Source organism: Heterodontus francisci, chromosome 24 (genome assembly GCF_036365525.1).
Source record: "Heterodontus francisci isolate sHetFra1 chromosome 24, sHetFra1.hap1, whole genome shotgun sequence".
Taxonomy (NCBI): domain Eukaryota; kingdom Metazoa; phylum Chordata; class Chondrichthyes; order Heterodontiformes; family Heterodontidae; genus Heterodontus; species Heterodontus francisci.
Genome location: NC_090394.1, coordinates 62,412,667 through 62,434,443, shown reverse-complemented (window position 1 = coordinate 62,434,443; position 21,777 = coordinate 62,412,667). Strand labels below are relative to the sequence as shown.

Sequence of the window (21,777 nt, the reverse complement as noted above, 5' to 3'; positions counted from 1 at the left end):
GAGAGGCAGGGATTAATCAGGGATAGTCAGCATGGCTTTGTCAGGGGGAGATCATATCTAACAAACTTGATTGAATTTTTCGAGGAGGTGACAAGATGTGTAGATGAGGGTAAAGCAGTTGATGTAGTCTACATGGACTTCAGTAAGACTTTTGATAAGGTCCCGCATGGGAGATTGGTTAAGAAGGTAAAAGCCCATGAGGTCCGGGCCATTTGGCAAATTGGATCTAAAATTGACAGTGGAAGGAGGCAGAAGGTGATGGTCATGGGTTGTTTTTGCGGGTGGAAGCCTGTGACCAGTGGTGTACTGCAGGGATCGGTGCTGGGACCTTTGCTGTTTGTAGTGTACATTTATGATTTAGACGTGAATATAGGAGGTATGATCAGTAAGTTGGCAAATGGCACGAAAATTGGTGGTGCTGTAAATAGTGAGGAGGAAAGCCTTAGATTACAGGATGATATAGTTGGGCTGGTAGGATGGGCGGAGCAGTGGCAGATGGAATTTAATCCTGAGAAGTGTGAGGTGATGCATTTTGAGAGGACTAACAAGGCAAGGGAACATACAATGGATGGTAGGACCCTAGGAAGTACAGAGGGTCAGAGGGACCTTGGTGTACTTGTCCATAGATCACTGAAGGCAGCCGCACAGGTAGATAAGGTGGTTAGGAAGGCATACGGCATACTTGCCTTTATTAGCCGAAGCATAGATTATAAGAGCAGGGAGGTTATGATGGAGTTGTATAAAACACTAGTAAGGCCACAGCTGGAGTACTGTTTACAGTTCTGGTCACCACATTACAGGAAGGATGCGATTGCACTGGAGAGGGTGCAGAGGAGATTCACCAGGATGTTGCCTGGGCTGGGGCATTTCAGCTATGAAGAGAGACTGGATAGGCTAGAGTTGTTTTCCTTGGAGCAGAGAAGGCTGAGGGGGGACCAGATTGTGGTATACAAAATTATGAGGGGCATTGATAGGATAGATAGGAAGAAACTTTTTCCCTTAGCAGAGGGGTCAATAACTAGGGGGCATAGATTTAAGGTAAGGAGCAGGAGGTTTAGAGGGGATTTCAGGAAACATTTTTTAACCAGAGGGTGGTTGGAATCTGGAACACACTGCCTGAAGGGGTGGTAGCGGCAGGAACCCTCACAACATTTAAGAAGTATTTAGATGAGCACCCGAAACACCATGGCATACAGGGCTACGGGCCAAGTGCAGGAAAATGGAATTAGATTGGATGGGTGCTTGATGGTCGGCGCAGATGCAATGGGCCAAAGGGCCTGTTTCTGTGCTGTATAACTCTATGACTCTACTCATATGCCAATTGAATAAATTAATTCACTTTTAATATTTTTGGCAGTTTGTCATTTATCATGCTGAAAATAAGTCCTCAGTTGCCCAAAAGCAAAACAAACAGAACAGTTGACTTATGTGTTGGGAGGAACCAGTCATTGTAGGGATTACTAAGACATGGCTACAGAAACATCAAGACTGGGAATTAAACATTGCAGGGTATAACATATTTCACAAAGAGGATAAAAGGGGAGGTGCAGTAACTGTACTTATTAGGGATAACATAATAGCAGTAGAAAAAAGGGACACAGCTATCAGCAAGACAAAAATAGAATCCATATGGATAGAGATAGCAGGTAATACAGGATCAATCACGCTAATAGGTGTAGCCTACAGACCACCTAATAGTGGAAGGGAGGTGGAGGAAAAAATATGCAGAAAAATTAGGGAATTGAGTAAATAATAGAATAATAATCATGGGGGTTTTCAACTACCTTGATATTAATTGAACAGAAGAGGTAGGTAAAGGGGATAAGGGAATGGAGATCCTACAATATATACAGGAATCCATTGGAACACAACATGTAAATAAAACCCAGCAAGGGAGGATTCGCTATTCGATCTAGTGATTGGGAATGAACCAGAGCAAATAGGAGAAGTAAAGTGGAGGAACATCTAGGCTATAGTGACCATAATATGATATCCAAACATGTGAATTAGGAGCAGAAGTAGGCCATTTGACCCCTCGAGCCTGCTCTGCCATTTAATAAGATCTGTTTGTGTTTCAAATCGCTTCTCGGCCTTTTGGCTAAGATCAAGTGTAGTATCTGTTCTTATCAGTGCTTATTTGATTGAGAAGAGACCATGATCATTGCCTTTTGATCCTGGGGAAGCTTTGAGTAAAATGGCTATAACCAATTTTCGAGCTTCGGGCCAGGGAGTGCGCAACACCGTTCGGGTGGTCGTGAAGGACAAGGAAGGAGATGCACCGGTCGATCGCACCTTCTTCATCAAGAAAATTCTCTTTGATTGCTGCGGATTTCAAGCGACGGACGTCTTCTGCCTGCAGGATTTCCCCAGCAGTGGATACTTCGACGTGACGTTCTGGAACGTGGCGGGATGCATCAAGTTCCTGAAGGCGTTCAAGGAGAAAGGGGACCGGGCTCCACTGTCGATCCTCACAGCGGATCCGCTCTTCACGCTTCCGTCACAACGGGACCGGGTGGTGACGATTCACCTCTACAACCCCCATGTTCCGGTGGTGGATGTACTCACCTTTCTCGCCAGGTACGTCGAGGTGGCCGGCAGCAGCACTGATGTCAAGGACTCCTTTGGGATCTGGACCAGCAAGCGGCAGGTCAAGGTGACCTTGAAGGTAGATCCCAGTGGAGCCATCGTCCACCCTCCCTCCAGCTTCGCTATCGGGGGAAGTCGAGGCTTTTTGGTCTACGCTGGGCAGCCCAGAGTTTGCCGCACCTGTGGCAAATCTGGTCACATAGCAGCCAACTGCAGCACGGTTGTTTGCAAGAACTGCAAGGAGGAAGGCCATCAGACCAAGGACTGTAAGCAGACTAAGTGTTGCAACTTGTGCGGTGCGGCAGGCCATCTCTACAAGACCTGCCCCAAACGTTGCCTCAGCTATGCTCAGGCAGCAAGGTCCAAGGAAAGGCCGGGAGAAGGTTCGACGAAGGCGTCCGCTGTTCGAAAGGAGACCAGCAACCTTCTTCGCAGTGAGGAACTTCAACCTGAAAAGGAAGGGGAGGCGGCTGAAACCAACGACCCACCAGGTACTGCCTGTGTGGAGTTTGCAAGTTCTCCCTGTGTTTGCGTGGGTTTTCTCCGGGTGCTCCGGTTTCCTCCCACAAGCCAAAAGACTTGCAGGTTGATAGGTAAATTGGCCATTATAAATTGTCACTAGTGTAGGTAGGTGGTAGGGAAATATAGGGACAGGTGGGGATGTTTGGTAGGAATATGGGATTAGTGTAGGATTAGTATAAATGGGTGGTTGATGTTCGGCACAGACTCGGTGGGCTGAAGGGCCTGTTTCAGTGCTGTATCTCTAATCTAAAAAAAAAAAGCACCTACCCAGCGCCCGGAAACCCCTCCTACACAGACAGAATCAATGGAGGAGGAGGCAGCAGATGGACAAACAGGTCAGTGGCAAGTGGTCCAGAGGAAAACCACAAAGAAAAAACATCCCAAAGCCACCACCCAAACCAGTGGCAAGAGGAGGCTCTCTTCTGAATCAGACTGCAACAACTCCTCTTCACTGGACGGGGAAATGCTGGAACGACAGCCCCTTCAAAAGAGGCGGCAGAACTCCGAGATGGATGATAAAGCATCCCAGCCCCCGGGCACTGGAAGCTGTGATGGGCCTGGCGTGCCCCAACCCCAATTCCCCACACGTAACGACGTGGCCAACGCATCTCAGCTCCGGGACACCGGGAGCAAAGACACGTCTGGCGCACCTGAGCTCCGGGAGACCGGGAGCTGTGATGTTTTCGAGGAGGAACAGATGGAAGCAGCTGAGGACAACCCAATCCTCTCTGCCTACAAGACCCCCCCGATGTCACCCGAGCGGCACAAACCCTGCATGAAAAATCAGGAGGGGTTTCTGAGCCCAACCAACGTGAAACTGCTTGCGCATACGATGGGTATGCAGGAACATCCCGAAGGGGAAGGACTGGGACTAGCGAGGACAAATGGTATGGGAAGCAACAACTAATTTTTAGTAAAAAATGGGTGTAAGAATTGCTTCCATTAATGTGCGTAGCATTAAATCTACTACGCGATGTGCTTCAACCTTGGATTACCTTGCCAAGGTCAAAGCTGACCTACTGTTTCTGCAGGAGTGTGGAATACCACACCTCAGCACCTACAGGCAGTGGTCGCGATGGTGGTCCCACGGGCCATCGATCTGGTCGGGGGGTAATGACTGCCGTTCCTCCGGCCTGGGTATTCTGCTGCGGGGAGGTAACTTCACCATCTCCGAAGTTAAGGAGGTGGTGGGCGGCCGCCTCCTCGTAGCAGACGTGATGTACAACAACGCTCCGCTCCGGTTGATCAACGTGTACGCCCCGGTACAACGCAGCGAGCGGCTGACCGTCTTCCAGCAGCTCCCACTGCTGCTGGCGACGTCCAGGCCGGTCATCCTAGGCGGTGACTTCAACTGCATCATCGATGCGGCTGGACGATCCGGCAGTGACGACAGCAAACTGGACGCTACGTCCAGATTCCTAATAGAAACAGTTAAGGATGCCAAACTGCACGACGTCTTCAGCAAACCTGCAGACGGAGCGCAGCATAGATACACATGGTCAAGATCGGACGGGTCTGCCCGTTCCAGGATTGACTTCCTGTTTGTGTCCCGTGCTGTCACGGTCGGATCCACCGACGTCAAGCCGGTGTTCTTCTCCGACCACTGCCTCTTACTGGCCGACTGTCACTTACAGGACGACCAGCGGGTTGGCAGAGGGACGTGGAAGCTCAATGCGACACTGCTGACCCCAGAGAACGTTGAGGAACTCAAAAGGGATTACAAAGGTTGGAGGACCGTGAAACCCCTCTTTGAGTCTCCAGTTCACTGGTGGGAAGCGATCAAGGAGAACATCAAGAGGTTCTTCATCCACAAAGGTGTTCAGAAGGCGAGAGAGAGACAGAGGGAACTGTCCCGACTCCAGAAAATTATGCAAAATCTACTCCGGTTGCAGTCAATGGGGGTCGAGGTCAAGGAGGACCTCCAAGAGGTGAAGAGCCAGCAGGCCTCGCTCTTTGCCAAGGAGGCCTCCAAGATCATCTTCCGGTCCAGAGTCCGCTCCATCGAGCAGGATGAGACGTGCTCGCGTTACTTCTTCCAAAAGGTACACAGAGAGAGCTCTGTTATCAGCAGCCTGAAGGAAGAAGATGGCTCGGTAACGTCTTCGCAGTCCGACATACTAAGGATCAGCAAATCCTTTTATGCTGGGCTGTATGACGCGAAGCCCACAGACAGCAGAGCCTCCCAGTCCTTCCTGTCATCTATCACAGAGGTCCTAGATGACAGCAGGAGGGAGAGACTGGACAAGCCGCTAATTCTGGACGAGCTGACAAAGGCCGTCGAGTCTTTCGAGACGAGTAAAACTCCCGGGAGCGACGGCTTACCGGTCGAGTTGTACTCGTCCCTGTGGGACTGGGTCGGCCCGGACCTGCTGGAAGTATACGAGAGTATGCTCCTGGCCGGCAGCATGTCAGAATCCATGAGAAGAGGCATCATCACCCTCATTTACAAGCAGAAGGGGGAGAGGGCAGAAATCAGAAATTGGCGGCCCATCTCACTGCTTAATGTTGATTACAAGATTCTGTCCAAAGTCATAGCCAGTCGAGTCAAGTCTGCTCTGGAGTTGGTGATTCACCCCGATCAGACCTGTACTGTACCCGGCAGGAAGATCTCTGATAGTCTCGCGCTACTCAGGGATACGATCGCCTACGTACGGGACAGGAGGGTGGACACCTGCCTCATCAGTCTGGACCAGGAGAAGGCTTTTGACAGGATATCGCACACCTACATGATGGACGTGCTTTCCAAAATGGGGTTTGGGGAGGGAATCTGCAATTGGATCCAACTGCTCTACACAAACATCAGTAGCGCAGTGTCAATCAACGGGTGGGAATCTGAAAGTTTCCCGATCAAATCTGGAGTCAGACAGGGCTGTCCTCTGTCCCCGGTCTTGTTTGTTTGCTGTATTGAACCCTTTGCTGAGTCTATTAGGAAGGATGCGAGCATAAGAGGGGTGACAATCCCAGGCAGCGGAGGCACTCAGGTCAAAACCTCCCTGTACATGGATGACGTCGCCGTCTTCTGCTCGGATCCGCTGTCCGTGCGCAGACTGATGAGCATCTGCGACCAGTTCGAACTGGCCTCGGGAGCCAAAGTTAACCACGGCAAGAGCGAGGCCATGTTCTTTGGGAACTGGGCTGACCGATCCTTTGTCCCCTTCACCGTCAGGTCAGATTACCTGAAGGTGCTGGGGACATGGTTCGGAAGTGCCGGGGCGTGCACCAAAACATGGGAGGAGCGAGTAGCCAAGGTACGACAAAAGTTGGGCATGTGGGGGCAGCGATCTCTCTCCATTGTGGGTAAGAACCTGGTCATCAGGTGCGAGGCGCTCACGTTGTTGCTCTACGTGGCGCAGGTCTGGCCCATACCCCACTCCTGCGCCGTGGCAGTCACCCGAGCCATTTTCCGCTTCGTCTGGGGATCTAAAATGGACCGGGTCCGGAGGGACACGATGTTCAAATCTCTGGACATGGGCGGGAAAAATGTACCCAACGTGGCCCTCATCCTGATGACCACCTTCGTGTGCGGCTGCATCAAGCTATGTGTAGATCCCCAGTACGCAAACTCCAAGTGTCACTACGTGCTGAGGTTCTATCTGTCCCCGGTGTTGCGAAGGATGGGCCTGGTCACATTGCCGCGGAACGCACCATGCAGTTGGGCGGCGCCGTACCACCTATCCTTCGTGGAGCAGTTTCTGCGGAAAAACACCTTTGACCACCGGTCCATCAGGCAGTGGTCTGCACGGAATGTCCTCAAGGCCCTACGGGAAAAGGAAACGGTGGATCCTGTCGGATGGTTCCCCGAGCAGACTGTCAAAGTCATTTGGCGGAATGCCTCATCACCAGAACTTTCAAACAAGCACCAAGACGTAGCTTGGCTGGTGGTGAGAAGGGCCCTCCCCGTCAGATCCTTCATGCACACCCGAAGTCTCGCCCCCTCCGCACAGTGCCCCCGCGTTGGCTGTGGTGGGGAAGAGGCGGTCGCCCACCTCCTCCTGGAATGTGCCTTTGCAAAGCAGGTGTGGAAAGAGATGCAGTGGTTTTTGTCAAGGTTCATCCCAAGCAGCTCTGTAACACAGGAGTCTGTGCTCTACGGGCTGTTCCCAGGGACGCACACCGAGACAAACATCAACTGCTGCTGGAGGACTATCAATTCGGTGAAAGACGCCCTTTGGTCTGCCCGAAACTTGCTGGTCTTCCAGCGCAAAGAGTTGTCCACCACCGAATGTTGCAGACTGGCACATTCCAAGGTCCAGGACTACGTGCTGAGGGACGCACTAAAGCTTGGGGCAGCCGCAGCAAAGGCTCAATGGGGAAAGACCACAGTGTAAGGTTCCCCCACCAAGCTGGACTGAGGGGCTGGAACCATGGGAAACCCCTCGAACTGTATCGTTAATATTCTCAATTGCTGTAAATGTAAAACTGTAATTGACATGACAATTGTGAAACGGAAGGGTTGGGAAGAAACTCATGACATTATTGAAAGAAACTGATCTCTTTTGCAATGTTTGTATTTTTTCGTGCTGTTTGGAAACTGTTTGGCAATGTAATTTTTACAGATTTTTATGAATAAAGTATATTTTGGAAATAAAAAAAAAAGTTTGTGTTTCAAATTCCACATTCCCATCTGCCCCCAATAACTCTTGATTCCCTTGCCTTATAAGAATCTATCTACCTCTGTCTTAAAAATATTCAATGACCCCGCCTCCACCACCTTCTGAAGCAGAGAGTTCCAAATTCTCCTCATCTCTGTCCTAAAAGGGTGACCCCCCAATTTTGAAATAGTGTCCCCTAGTACTGGACTCACCCACAAGAGGAAACATCCTTTCCACATCTACCTTGTCAAGACAGTTCAGGATCTTACAAACTTCAATCAAGTCTCCCCTCACTCTTCTAAACTCCAGTGAAAACAAGCCCAGTCTTTCCAACTTTCCTCATAAGACAACCCGCTCATTCCAGGTATCAATCTAGTAAATCTCCTCTGAACCACCTCCAACGCATTTACATCTGTACTAAAATAAGGAGATCAAAACTGCATACAGTATTTGAGATGTGGCCTCACCAACGCCCTGTATACCTGAAACATAACATCCTTCCCTTTATTTTCAATTCCTCTTGTAATAAAGGGTAGAATTCCATTAGCCTTCTTTATTACCTGCTGTACCTGCATACTAACTTTTTGTGACTCCTGCACTAGAACACCTAGATCCCTCTGCACCCCGGAATTCTGCAGTCATTCTCCGTTTAAGTAATACTATGCTTTTTTATTCTTCCTGCCAAAGTGAACAACTTCACATTTTCCCACATTCTGCTCAATCTGCCAGATTTTTGCCCATTCACTCTAACTGTCTATATTGGTCTGCAACCTCCTTAAGTCCTCTTTACAACATACTTTCCTACTTATCTTTCTGTCAAGTGCAAATTTAGCTACCATGCCATTGCTCCCCTCATCTAAGTCATTGATATAAACTGTAAAAAGTTGAGGCCCCAGCACAAACCCCTGCGGGCTCCACTCGTCACATCCTGCCATTCATCAAAGGACCCATTTATGCAAACTCTCTGTTTTCTGCCAGCCAACCAATCTTCTATCCATGCTAATATGTTACCCCCTACACCATGAGCTCCTACTTTGTGCAATAGCCTTTTATGTGGCACCTTGTCAAATGCCTTCTGGAAATCCAAATACAGTACGTCAGCAGGCTCCCCTTTATCCACAGCACATGTTACTCCTTCAAAGAACTCCAATAAATTGGTGAAACATGATTTCCCTTTCACAAAACTATGCTGACTATTCCCAATTACCTTGAGTTTTTCTAAGTGCCCAGCTACAACCTCCTTAATGATCGATTCTAACAACTTCCCCACCACAGACATCGAGCTAACTGGCCTATAGTTACCTGTTTTCTGCCTCCCCCACATCTTGAATAGAGTAGTTATATTTGCTACTTTCCAGTCTGATGGAACTTTTCCAGAATCTAGCGAATTTGGAAAAATTATCATCAATGCATCTACTACCTCATTAGCCACCTCTTTAAAGACTCTGGGATGAAATCCATCAGGACCTGGTGACTTGTCAGCCCACAGCTCTATCAGTTTGCTCAGTACCACTTCCCTACTGATTGTAATTTCACCAAGTTCCTCTCTTCCTTCCACCTCCTGATTTATAGCTGTTACTGGAATGTTTTTTGTATCCTCTATAGTGAAGACAAGTAAAATATTTGTTCACTTCATCCGCCATTTCCTTATTATTCACTATTAACCCCCCCATTCTCATTCTCTAGAGGACCAACATTCACTATACTTACTCTTCTTTTTTAAATTTTTTTTTTCCAAAATATACTTTATTCATAAAAATCTGTAAAAATTACATTGCCAACCAGTTTCCAAACAGCACGAAAAAATACAAACATTGCAAAAGAGATCAGTTTCTTTCAATAATGTCATGAGTTTCTTCCCAACCCTTCCGTTTCACAATTGTCATGTCAATTACAGTTTTACATTTACAGCAATTGAGAATATTAACGATACAGTTCGAGGGGCTTCCCATGGTTCCAGCCCCTCAGTCCAGCTTGGTGGGGGAACCTTACACTGTGGTCTTTCCCCATTGAGCCTTTGCTGTGGCTGCCCCAAGCTTTAGTGCGTCCCTCAGCACGTAGTCCTGGACCTTGGAATGTGCCAGTCTGCAACATTCGGTGGTGGACAACTCTTTGCGCTGGAAGACCAGCAAGTTTCGGGCAGACCAAAGGGCGTCTTTCACCGAATTGATAGCCCTCCAGCAGCAGTTGATGTTTGTCTCGGTGTGCGTCCCTGGGAACAGCCCGTAGAGCACAGACTCCTGTGTTACAGAGCTGCTTGGGATGAACCTTGACAAAAACCACTGCATCTCTTTCCACACCTGCTTTGCAAAGGCACATTCCAGGAGGAGGTGGGCGACCGTCTCTTCCCCACCACAGCCAACGCGGGGGCACTGTGCGGAGGGGGCGAGACTTCGGGTGTGCATGAAGGATCTGACGGGGAGGGCCCTTCTCACCACCAGCCAAGCTACGTCTTGGTGCTTGTTTGAATGTTCTGGTGATGAGGCATTCCGCCAAATGACTTTGACGGTCTGCTCGGGGAACCATCCGACAGGATCCACCGTTTCCTTTTCCTGTAGGGCCTTGAGGACATTCCGTGCAGACCACTGCCTGATGGACCGGTGGTCAAAGGTGTTTTTCCGCAGAAACTGCTCCACGAAGGATAGGTGGTACGGCGCCGCCCAACTGCACGGAGCGTTCCGCGGCAATGTGACCAGGCCCATCCTTCGCAACACCGGGGACAGATAGAACCTCAGCACGTAGTGACACTTGGAGTTTGCGTACACATAGACTTGATGCAGCCGCACACGAAGGTGGTCATCAGGATGAGGGCCACGTTGGGTACATTTTTCCCGCCCTTGTCCAGAGATTTGAACATCGTGTCCCTCCGGACCCGGTCCATTTTAGATCCCCAGACGAAGCGGAAAATGGCTCGGGTGACTGCCACGGCGCAGGAGTGGGGTATGGGCCAGCCCTGCGCCACGTAGAGCAACAACGTGAGCGCCTCGCACCTGATGACCAGGTTCTTACCCACAATGGAGAGAGACCGCTGCCCCCACATGCCCAACTTTTGTCGTACCTTGGCTACTCGCTCCTCCCATGTTTTGGTGCACGCCCCGGCCCTTCCGAACCATATCCCCAGCACCTTCAGGTAATCTGACCTGACGGTGAAGGGGACAAAGGATCGGTCAGCCCAGTTCCCAAAGAACATGGCCTCGCTCTTGCCGTGGTTAACTTTGGCTCCCGAGGCCAGTTCGAACTGGTCGCAGATGCTCATCAGTCTGCGCACGGACAGCGGATCCGAGCAGAAGACGGCGACGTCATCCATGTACAGGGAGGTTTTGACCTGAGTGCCTCCGCTGCCTGGGATTGTCACCCCTCTTATGCTCGCATCCTTCCTAATAGACTCAGCAAAGGGTTCAATACAGCAAACAAACAAGACCGGGGACAGAGGACAGCCCTGTCTGACTCCAGATTTGATCGGGAAACTTTCAGATTCCCACCCGTTGATTGACACTGCGCTACTGATGTTTGTGTAGAGCAGTTGGATCCAATTGCAGATTCCCTCCCCAAACCCCATTTTGGAAAGCACGTCCATCATGTAGGTGTGCGATATCCTGTCAAAAGCCTTCTCCTGGTCCAGGCTGATGAGGCAGGTGTCCACCCTCCTGTCCCGTACGTAGGCGATCGTATCCCTGAGTAGCGCGAGGCTATCAGAGATCTTCCTGCCGGGTACAGTACAGGTCTGATCGGGGTGAATCACCAGCTCCAGAGCAGACTTGACTCGACTGGCTATGACTTTGGACAGAATCTTGTAATCAACATTAAGCAGTGAGATGGGCCGCCAATTTCTGATTTCTACCCTCTCCCCCTTCTGCTTGTAAATGAGGGTGATGATGCCTTTTCTCATGGATTCTGACATGCTACCGGCCAGGAGCATACTCTCGTATACTTCCAGCAGGTCCGGGCCGACCCAGTCCCACAGGGCCGAGTACAACTCGACCGGTAAGCCGTCGCTCCCGGGAGTTTTACTAGCCTCGAAAGATTCGACGGCCTTTGTCAGCTCGTCCAGAGTTAGCGGCTTGTCCAGTCCCTCCCTCCTGCTGTCATCTAAGACCTCTGTGATAGATGACAGGAAGGACTGGGAGGCTCTGCTGTCTGTGGGCTTCGCGTCATACAGCCCAGCATAAAAGGATTTGCTGATCCTTAGTATGTCGGACTGCGAAGGCGTTACCGAGCCATCTTCTTCCTTCAGGCTGCTGATAACAGAGCTCTCTCTGTGTACCTTTTGGAAGAAGTAACGCGAGCACGTCTCATCCTGCTCGATGGAGCGGACTCTGGACCGGAAGATGATCTTGGAGGCCTCCTTGGCAAAGAGCGAGGCCTGCTGGCTCTTCACCTCTTGGAGGTCCTCCTTGACCTCGACCCCCATTGACTGCAACCGGAGTAGATTTTGCATAATTTTCTGGAGTCGGGACAGTTCCCTCTGTCTCTCTCTCGCCTTCTGAACACCTTTGTGGATGAAGAACCTCTTGATGTTCTCCTTAATCGCTTCCCACCAGTGAACTGGAGACTCAAAGAGGGGTTTCACGGTCCTCCAACCATTGTAATCCCTTTTGAGTTCCTCAACGTTCTCTGGGGTCAGCAGTGTCGCATTGAGCTTCCACGTCCCTCTGCCAACCCGCTGGTCGTCCTGTAAGTGACAGTCGGCCAGTAAGAGGCAGTGGTCGGAGAAGAACACCGGCTTGACGTCGGTGGATCCGACCGTGACAGCACGGGACACAAACAGGAAGTCAATCCTGGAACGGGCAGACCCGTCCGATCTTGACCATGTGTATCTGCGCTGCGCTCCGTCTGCAGGTTTGCTGAAGACGTCGTGCAGTTTGGCATCCTTAACTGTTTCTATTAGGAATCTGGACGTAGCGTCCAGTTTGCTGTCGTCACTGCCGGATCGTCCAGCCGCATCGATGATGCAGTTGAAGTCACCGCCTAGGATGACCGGCCTGGACGTCGCCAGCAGCAGTGGGAGCTGCTGGAAGACGGTCAGCCGCTCGCTGCGTTGTACCGGGGCGTACACGTTGATCAACCGGAGCGGAGCGTTGTTGTACATCCCGTCTGCTACGAGGAGGCGGCCGCCCACCACCTCCTTAACTTCGGAGATGGTGAAGTTACCTCCCCGCAGCAGAATACCCAGGCCGGAGGAACGGCAGTCATTACCCCCCGACCAGATCGATGGCCCGTGGGACCACCATCGCGACCACTGCCTGTAGGTGCTGAGGTGTGGTATTCCACACTCCTGCAGAAACAGTAGGTCAGCTTTGACCTTGGCAAGGTAATCCAAGGTTGAAACACATCGCGTAGTAGATTTAATGCTACGCACATTAATGGAAGCAATTCTTACACCCATTTTTTACTAAAAATTAGTTGTTGCTTCCCATACCATTTGTCCTCGCTAGTCCCAGTCCTTCCCCTTCGGGATGTTCCTGCATACCCATCGTATGCGCAAGCAGTTTCACGTTGGTTGGGCTCAGAAACCCCTCCTGATTTTTCATGCAGGGTTTGTGCCGCTCGGGTGACATCGGGGGGGTCTTGTAGGCAGAGAGCATTGGGTTGTCCTCAGCTGCTTCCATCTGTCCCTCCTCGAAAACATCACAGCTCCCGGTCTCCCGGAGCTCAGGTGCGCCAGACGTGTCTTTGCTCCCGGTGTCCCGGAGCTGAGATGCGTTGGCCACGTCGTTACGTGTGGGGAATTGGGGTTGGGGCACGCCGGGCCCATCACAGCTTCCAGTGCCCGGGGGCTGGGATGCTTTATCATCCATCTCGGAGTTCTGCCGCCTCTTTTGAAGGGGCTGTCGTTCCAGCATTTCCCCGTCCAGTGAAGAGGAGTTGTTGCAGTCTGATTCAGAAGAGAGCCTCCTCTTGCCACTGGTTTGGGTGGTGGCTTTGGGATGTTTTTTCTTTGTGGTTTTCCTCTGGACCACTTGCCACTGACCTGTTTGTCCATCTGCTGCCTCCTCCTCCATTGATTCTGTCTGTGGAGGAGGGGTTTCCGGGCGCTGGGTAGGTGCTGGGTCGTTGGTTTCAGCCGCCTCCCCTTCCTTCTCAGGTTGAAGTTCCTCACTGCGGAGAAGGTTGCTGGTCTCCTTTCGAACAGCGGACGCCTTCGTCGAACCTTCTCCCGGCCTTTCCTTGGACCTTGCCGCCTGAGCATAGCTGAGGCAACGTTTGGGGCAGGTCTTGTAGAGATGGCCTGCCGCACCGCACAAGTTGCAACACTTAGTCTGCTTACAGTCCTTGGTCTGATGGCCTTCCTCCTTGCAGTTCTTGCAAACAACCGTGCTGCAGTTGGCTGCCATGTGACCAGATTTGCCACAAGTGCGGCAAACTCTGGGCTGCCCAGCGTAGACCAAGAAGCCTCGACTTCCCCCGATAGCAAAGCTGGAGGGAGGGTGGATGATGGCTCCACTGGGATCTACCTTCAAGGTCACCTTGACCTGCCGCTTGCTGGTCCAGATCCCAAAGGGGTCCTTGACATCAGTGCTGCTGCCGGCCACCTCGACGTACCTGGCGAGAAAGGTGAGTACATCCACCACCGGAACATGGGGGTTGTAGAGGTGAATCGTCACCACCCGGTCCCGTTGTGACGGAAGCGTGAAGAGCGGCTCCGCTGTGAGGATCGACAGTGGAGCCCGGTCCCCTTTCTCCTTGAACGCCTTCAGGAACTTGATGCATCCCGCCACGTTCCGGAACGTCACGTCGAAGTATCCACTGCTGGGGAAATCCTGCAGGCAGAAGACGTCCGTCGCTTGAAATCCGCAGCAATCGAAGAGAATTTTCTTGATGAAGAAGGTGCGATCGACCGGTGCATCTCCTTCCTTGTCCTTCACGACCACCCGAACGGTGTTGCGCACTCCCTGGCCCGAAGCTCGAAAATTGGTTATAGCCATTTTACTCAAAGCTTCCCCAGGATCAAAAGACAATGATCATGGTCTCTTCTCAATCAAATAAGCACTGATAGGAACAGATACTACACTCGATCTTAGCCAAAAGGCCAGAAACTCTTGCTGTCCATTTTTACATTTCTAGCTAGCTTCCTCTCATACTCTAATTTCTTTCTCCTGATTAACCTTTTAGTCATTTTATGCCGTTCTTTATATTCTGACCAATCATCTGAACTGCCACTCACCTTTGCGCAAATTACATGCCTTTTCCTTAAGTTTCATACTTTCCTTAACTTCTTTAGTTAACCACGGATGGTGGCTCCTCCCCTTAGAATTTTTCTTTATAGTAGGAATATACTTATTCTGAACATTCTGAAATATCCCCACAAATGTCTGCCACTGCTTCTCTATTGATCTATCTCCAACCCTAGTCACCCAGTTCACTTCAACTAGCTCAGCTTTCATGCGCGCATAGTTGCCCTTATTTAAGTTTAAAATACTAGTCTTAAAACCACTCTTCTCCTTTTCAAACTGGATGTAAAATTCAATCATATTGTGGCCACTGCTACCTAGAGGTGCCTTTAGTTTGAGGTCGTTAATTAATCCTGTCAAATATTACAATACCAAGTCTAATATAACCTGCTCTCTGGTTGGTTCCTGAACGTGCTGCTCTGAGAAACTTTCTTGAAAACTTTCTATAAACTCCTCATTTAAAAGCAAAATACTGCGGATGCTGGAAATCTGAAATAAAAACAAGAAATGCTGAAAAAACTCAGCAGGTCTGGCAGCATCTGTGGAGAGAGAAGCAGAGTTAACATTTCAGGTCAGTGACCCTTCTCCAGAACTGGAGGGGAGCAGCAGACTGCAATGGAAGATAGGTCACAGAGAGGGCACTTTAAAACATGGAGGCATCTTCTCTCCAACCTTTTCAAATCTTTAATTAAAAAAAATAGATTCAGCAGCCAGGCCACCACTGTAGAGGGGAACCCCTCCACAGGGAGGCCTGTGGCTGCTCCTGCACACAGGCTGCCGGGTGCCGGTCCCCAGGCACCTAAACTGGCACCGGCCAGTGCGGGAACCTGAAATATTCTAGTCAGCCTCCTTTAATTGGCCTCAATTAGGACCTTAACAAGCATGATTGGCTACCCACTGTGATGGGCGGGTCACCCTACCCACCCCCAATCCTGCCACTGCAAAATGGCCTGGAGGCAGGATAGATCCCAGGAACTGGCACACCGCCCTGCCCGCCTCTGATGCCAGCCCCAGTAGGGGCTGAAAATCCAGCCCTAAGTATTGAGACAGCAGAGGAGTGCTGAGAGAATACATGGAGGTTAGAAAAGAAGTAAAAAAAAATTAGAAATGCAAAGAGGAACAATTAAATTAAATTATCAAGCAACGTAAAACAAAATAGTAAAATATTTTGCAGGAACAACATTAAAAAAGGACTCCATCTTTTCTCCCCTGCTCCAGTCTCTTCCCACCTACATCCGTGACTCTTCTGATGCCCTACGTCTTTTGACAATTTCCAGTTTCCTGGCCCTAACCTCCTCCTCTTCACTATGGACGTCCAATCGCTCTACACCTCCATCCCCCACCAGGATGGTTTGAGGGCTCTCCACTTCTTCCTTGAACAGAGGCCCAACCAGTCCCCATCCACCACCACCCTCCTCCGCCTGGTTGAACTTGTTCTCACATTGAACAACTTCTCCTTCAACTCCACTCACTTCCTTCAAGTAAAAGGTGTAGCTATGGGTACCCACATGGATCCCAGTTATATCTGTCTTTTTGTGGGATATGTCAAACATTCCTTGTTCCAATCCTACTCAGACCCACTCCCCCAACTCTTTTTCCAGTACATTGATGACTGTATCAGTGCCGTTTCCTGCTCCCGCCCCGAACTGGAAAACTTTATCAACTTTGCCTCTAATTTCCACCCTTCTCTCACCTTCACATGGTCCATCTCCGACACTTCCTTTCCTCGACTTCTTTGTCTCCATCTCTGGGGATAGGCTGTCTACTAATATTCATTGTAAGCCCACCGACTCCCACAGCTACATTGACTACACTTCTTCACATCCTGCCTCCTGTAAAGACTCCATTCCATTCTCCCAAATTCTCTGTCTCCGACACATCTGCTCTGATGATGCTACCTTCCATGACAGCACTTTTGATATGTCTTCCTTTTTCCTCAACCAAGGATTCCCCCCCACTGTGGCTGACAGGGCCCTCAACTGTGTCCGGCCCATTTCCCATACCTCTACCCTTACCCCTTCCCCTCCCTCTCAGAACCACGACAGGGTTTCCCCTTGTCCTCACTTTCCACCCCACCAGCCTCCACATCCAAGGATCATCCTCCGCCATTTCCGCCACCTCCAGCATGATGCCACTACCAAACGCATTGTCCCCTCCCGTCCCTTCCACTGTCAGCATTCCAAAGGCATTGCTCCCCCCACAACACCCTGGTCCACTCCTCCATTACCCCAACGCCTCATCCCCTTCGCATGGCACCTTCCCCTGCAATCGCAGGAGGTGTAATACTTGCCCATTTACCTCCTCTCTCCTCACTATCCAAGGCCCCAAACACTCCTTTCAGGTGAAGCAGCGATTTACTTGTACTTCTTTCAATTTAGTATACTGTATTTGCTGCTCACAATGTGGTCTCCTCTACATTGGGGAGACCAAACGCAGACTGGGTGACCACTTTGCAGAATACCTCTGCTCAGTTCAAAAGCATGACCCCGAGCTTCAGGCTCATGCCCACATCTCTGTAATGGGATTCCTGCAATGTTCCAGTGAACATCAACGCAAGCTCGAGGAACAGCATCTCATTTACCGATTAGGCATGCTACAGCCTGCCGGACTGAACATTGAGTTCAATAATTTCGGAGCATGATGGGCCCTCCTGTTTATTTTTACTTTTAGTTATTTTTCTTTTTTCTTTTTTACGTGTTTATTTTATTTTAGTTTGTTTAGTTTTTTTCTACTGTGTCTACCCAATGTTCAGTTTTCTGTCCATTAACACCCTCTCTGTACGAACACTTTGTCTTTCAGCACACCATTAAGATACCGTTTGCCTTTGCTCCATGACCTTCTGGTCAGTTATTCTTTGTGACCTTGTCCTATCAACACCTTCTCTTTTGTTATCTCTTGCTCCACCCCCCGCTTTACTTGCTTAAAACCTTTTACATTTCTAATATTTGCCAGTTCTGATGAAGGGTCACTGACCTGAAACATTAACTTTGCTTCTCTCTCCACAGATGCTGCCAGACCTGCTGAGTATTTCCAGCATTTCTTGTTTTTATTTCAGATTTCCAGCATCTGCAGTATTTTGCTCTGATATTAAAAAAGGAAGGCTGGGATGGTAATTGCACCATTAAGGGATAGACTTGATACACAGGTAACGACAAGAAATGGCAGAAATATTAATTATTTCACTTCAGAATTTACAAGGGAGATAGACGTGATATTGAATAATGAGTAATGAGGTAAGTGCACTTAAAATAAAAAAGATGTATTAAATTAAATTATAAAACTTATAGAGAATAAAACCTTGGTCTGGATGGATTGCATCTACGCATTTTAAAAGAATCTAGGGAAGAGATAGCAGAGACATTTTAATAATTCGTTAGAAAAAGGTGTAGTGCCAGAGGGCAGGCAGACAGCTGATGTAATACGTATATTTAAGAAGAGGTTAGAACATGTCCAGGGAATTATAGACTTATAGGATTATGGCTTAACATCGGTGGTAGAAAAAATAACTAAATCCTCACTAAAGGAGAGAATAGAAGAAAATCTAGAAATGTAAAAGATAACAATGAATGGGCAGCATGGATTTCAAAAGGGAAAATCTTGCTTGACTAATCTTATTGAATTTTTTAGGAGGTAGCAGAGAGAATAGACAATGGTAATGGAGTAGCTGTAATTTATCTGGATTTTTAAAAGGCCTTTGATAAAATGTCCAATCATAGACTAATGAGTGAGGTCAGAGAAGGGGCAGTCAGGGGACAAGTGGCAGAATGGATTGCTAGCTGGCTTCAAGACAGAAGGCAGAGAGTGGGAGTAAAGGGTTGCTATTCAAAATGGCAGATGACGAATCAGTGCTGGGACCACTGCTGTTCATAATTTACATAAATGATTTGGACCTTGGAATCAAAAACACAATTTCTAAATTTGTGGATGAAACAAAATTGAGGGGGAATAGTCGATACTGAGGAGGACTGCAACAATATACCAGAGGACAATAATAAACTTGCAGAATGGCCAAATAATTGGCAAATAAACTTTCACAGATAAATGTGAGATAGTACATATTGCTAGGAAGAATAGGAAGGTCATTTATTACTTGGAAAGTGCTAGTCTAGGTGGGTTAAAGGAACAAAGGGATCTCAAAGCACAATCACTAAAAGTTGTGCCACAGGTTAGCCATGCCATAAAAAAACAAACCAAGCACTAGGGTTTATTTCTGGAGGGACAGAATTGAAAAATAGGGAAGTTACGCTACATCTGTATCGAACCTTGGTTAGACCACACTTAGAGTACTGTGTGCAGTTCTGGTTAGCATATTATAAAAAGGATATAGAAGCACTGGGGAGGATGCAGAGAAGATTTACATGGATGACACCAAAATGCGTGGGCATACATATAAGGAAAGGGTGAACAGGCTGGCTCTCATTTCTGTTGAAAAAAGAAGGCTGAGAGGTGACCTAATAGAGGTCTTTAAAATATGAAAGGTTTTGTTAGAGTAAATACAAAGGGAATGTTTCTACTTGTGGGGAAGAGCATAACTAGAGGCCATCAATATAAGATAGTCACTAAGAAATCCAATAGGAAATTCAGAAGAAACTTCTTTACCCAGAGAATGGTGAGAATGTGGAGCTAGTTACCACAGGGAGCGGTTGAAGTGAATAGTATAGATGCATTTAAGGGGAGGCTAGACAAGCATATGAGGGAGAAGGGAATAGAGGATTACACTAATAGAATTAGATGAGGAAAGACAGGAAGAGGCTCGAGTGAAGCATAAACACTGACATAGACTAGTTGGACCGAATGGCCCATTTCTGTGCTGGATATCCTAAACAATCCTATGATTCCTGAGATGTCTCCATGAGAGGACTGGAAGATCACTCTGGTGTAAAGTTTGAGGATCGTGGTGGCTTTTACTGACAAGGGTGGTGTATATAAAAAAAAATCGCACACCACCCTTGCAGATCTTTGGGGATCAGGTCATAGCTTCCCTGATGAGTCTGAGCCTCCTCATGAGCTACTCCTCCACTAAGGTTAAGTGGTACATCAGTAAGCTAGAGTGAACTTGTAGTGGGTCATGCATCACCCACGATCTTTGCAAACTTGGCTCTTCTGTTCCTCCTGCTCCACTATCTTATGCCCACCAGTGGCTTCTGTATGCATGATGTCAAACAGAAAGATCTTCCGTACAAATAACCTCTACTACTGTTGTGGTGAAACTGCAAATCTTGTTTGTTCAGCTAATTCCAGACCGAGAATAAATCACACACTTTTCAATTTGGCTCTACAACTGTAATCTTTAACAAGGCCTTTAACACTAAAATATTGGATTTTTTTTATTGCTTTTCACTCGGCTTTTGCATTTCTTTATTGAAGGGATAGAGTGCCTAGAACAGCACAAAACACAGACAAGTTATCGATTGGCACTTTCTCCCAACAGAACCTCACATTTTACTTGTGTCAATTTTTTCCCAAAGATTAATGAGCTGAGAAATGCCAAGCCTTTGTTTACTTTTAGCATGTTTCTGCTCCATTTTCCTCCCACCCATTACTGAGCTTGAGAGTGTGGATTAACATGCACATTATTATAAATCAGTAAAAGAGTGAGTGGATTACAAGCCAATTGTGTTAATCATGTTTACTTTGTTTAATGATCAGCTCCAACATGAAGGGCTTCCTGGCAAATACACCAAGCTGTTCTTTCATTATTTTGTGAATTAGAAATTCTCTCAATGCTTTCTGAAAAGGATGTTGCAGCTTGTTTAAAATAACTTTTTGCTGCATTTAAGGATAGAACAAGAAAGAAGGAAAGCCTTGCATTTATAAAGCACCTTATCACATCTCTGAAAGGTATATCAACTCAGTTCATACCAAATTAATTACTTTGAAATGCAACAGTCATTTTGTTCACATCAGGACCTACAACAGCAATGAGACGAATGACCAATTAATTTATTTCGGGTGGCATTGACAGGGGTACGGTAGTATAGTGGTTATGTTAGTGGACTAGTAATCCAGAGGCCTGAACTAATGATCCAAAGACATGAGTTCAAATTCTGCCATGGCAGCTGGAGAATTTAATTTTAATTACTTAAATAAATCTGGAATAAAAAGCCGGTAATCGTGACCGTAAAACTCCCAGATTGTCACAAAAAAACCATCTAGTTCACTAATGTCCTTTAGGGAAGGAAATCCACCATCTTTCCCTGGTCTACCTACATGTGACTGAATGTGCAATGTGTTTGACTATTCACTGCCCTCTGAAATGGCTTAGCAAGCCACTCTGTTGAATTTAAGAATGCAGCTCACCGCTGCCTTTGCAAAGGCAATTAGTGATAGGTAATAAATGCTGGCCTTAACAGTGGCACCCACTTTCCATAAATGAATAAAAATTATCCAAGAACAAGAGTAGGCCATTCAGACTCTGGAGCCTGTTCTGCCAATAAACTCCATTTACCTACCTAACAAAAGTGTGTCTCAGTTTTGAATTTTTCTATTTGACCTAGCCTCAATAGCCTTTTTGAGGGAGAAAATTCCAGACTGAGGAAGCAATGCTTGTCAGGACACTGGAATCTTCCTGCTCTTTTTTGAGGAGTACAAAGTGACCTTTAACCTCCACCTGAGCCATCAGAGGGTGTCCCTGTTTAACTCCTCACCCGAAGGACATCATTTCTGACAGTGCAGCATGTCCATTGTACTGCACTGAAGTATCAGATATGTGTTCAAATCCTGCTATGCAAGTTAGCCTAGCAGCTTCTGAATGAGAGATCAGTGATATCAAATTATACTTAATAGATTCTCAATGATACTGCAAGATCCACAACTATTTCATTCAATAATATTGTTCAGCGATTATATTTAAAATCTTCCCATATAGATCTCCTAAATTCTCACACAGTAGTCCTGTAAATCCA

General features: G+C 48.0%; 2 pseudogenes; one reads left to right on the top strand and one right to left on the bottom strand.

Moving 5' to 3' along the window:
• Window positions 1–2,078: 2,078 nt before the first annotated feature.
• On the top strand, window positions 2,079–2,187 carry LOC137383743 (U2 spliceosomal RNA; annotated as a pseudogene).
• Window positions 2,188–14,633: 12,446 nt separating this feature from the next.
• On the bottom strand, window positions 14,634–14,741 carry LOC137383732 (U2 spliceosomal RNA; annotated as a pseudogene).
• Window positions 14,742–21,777: the final 7,036 nt, after the last annotated feature.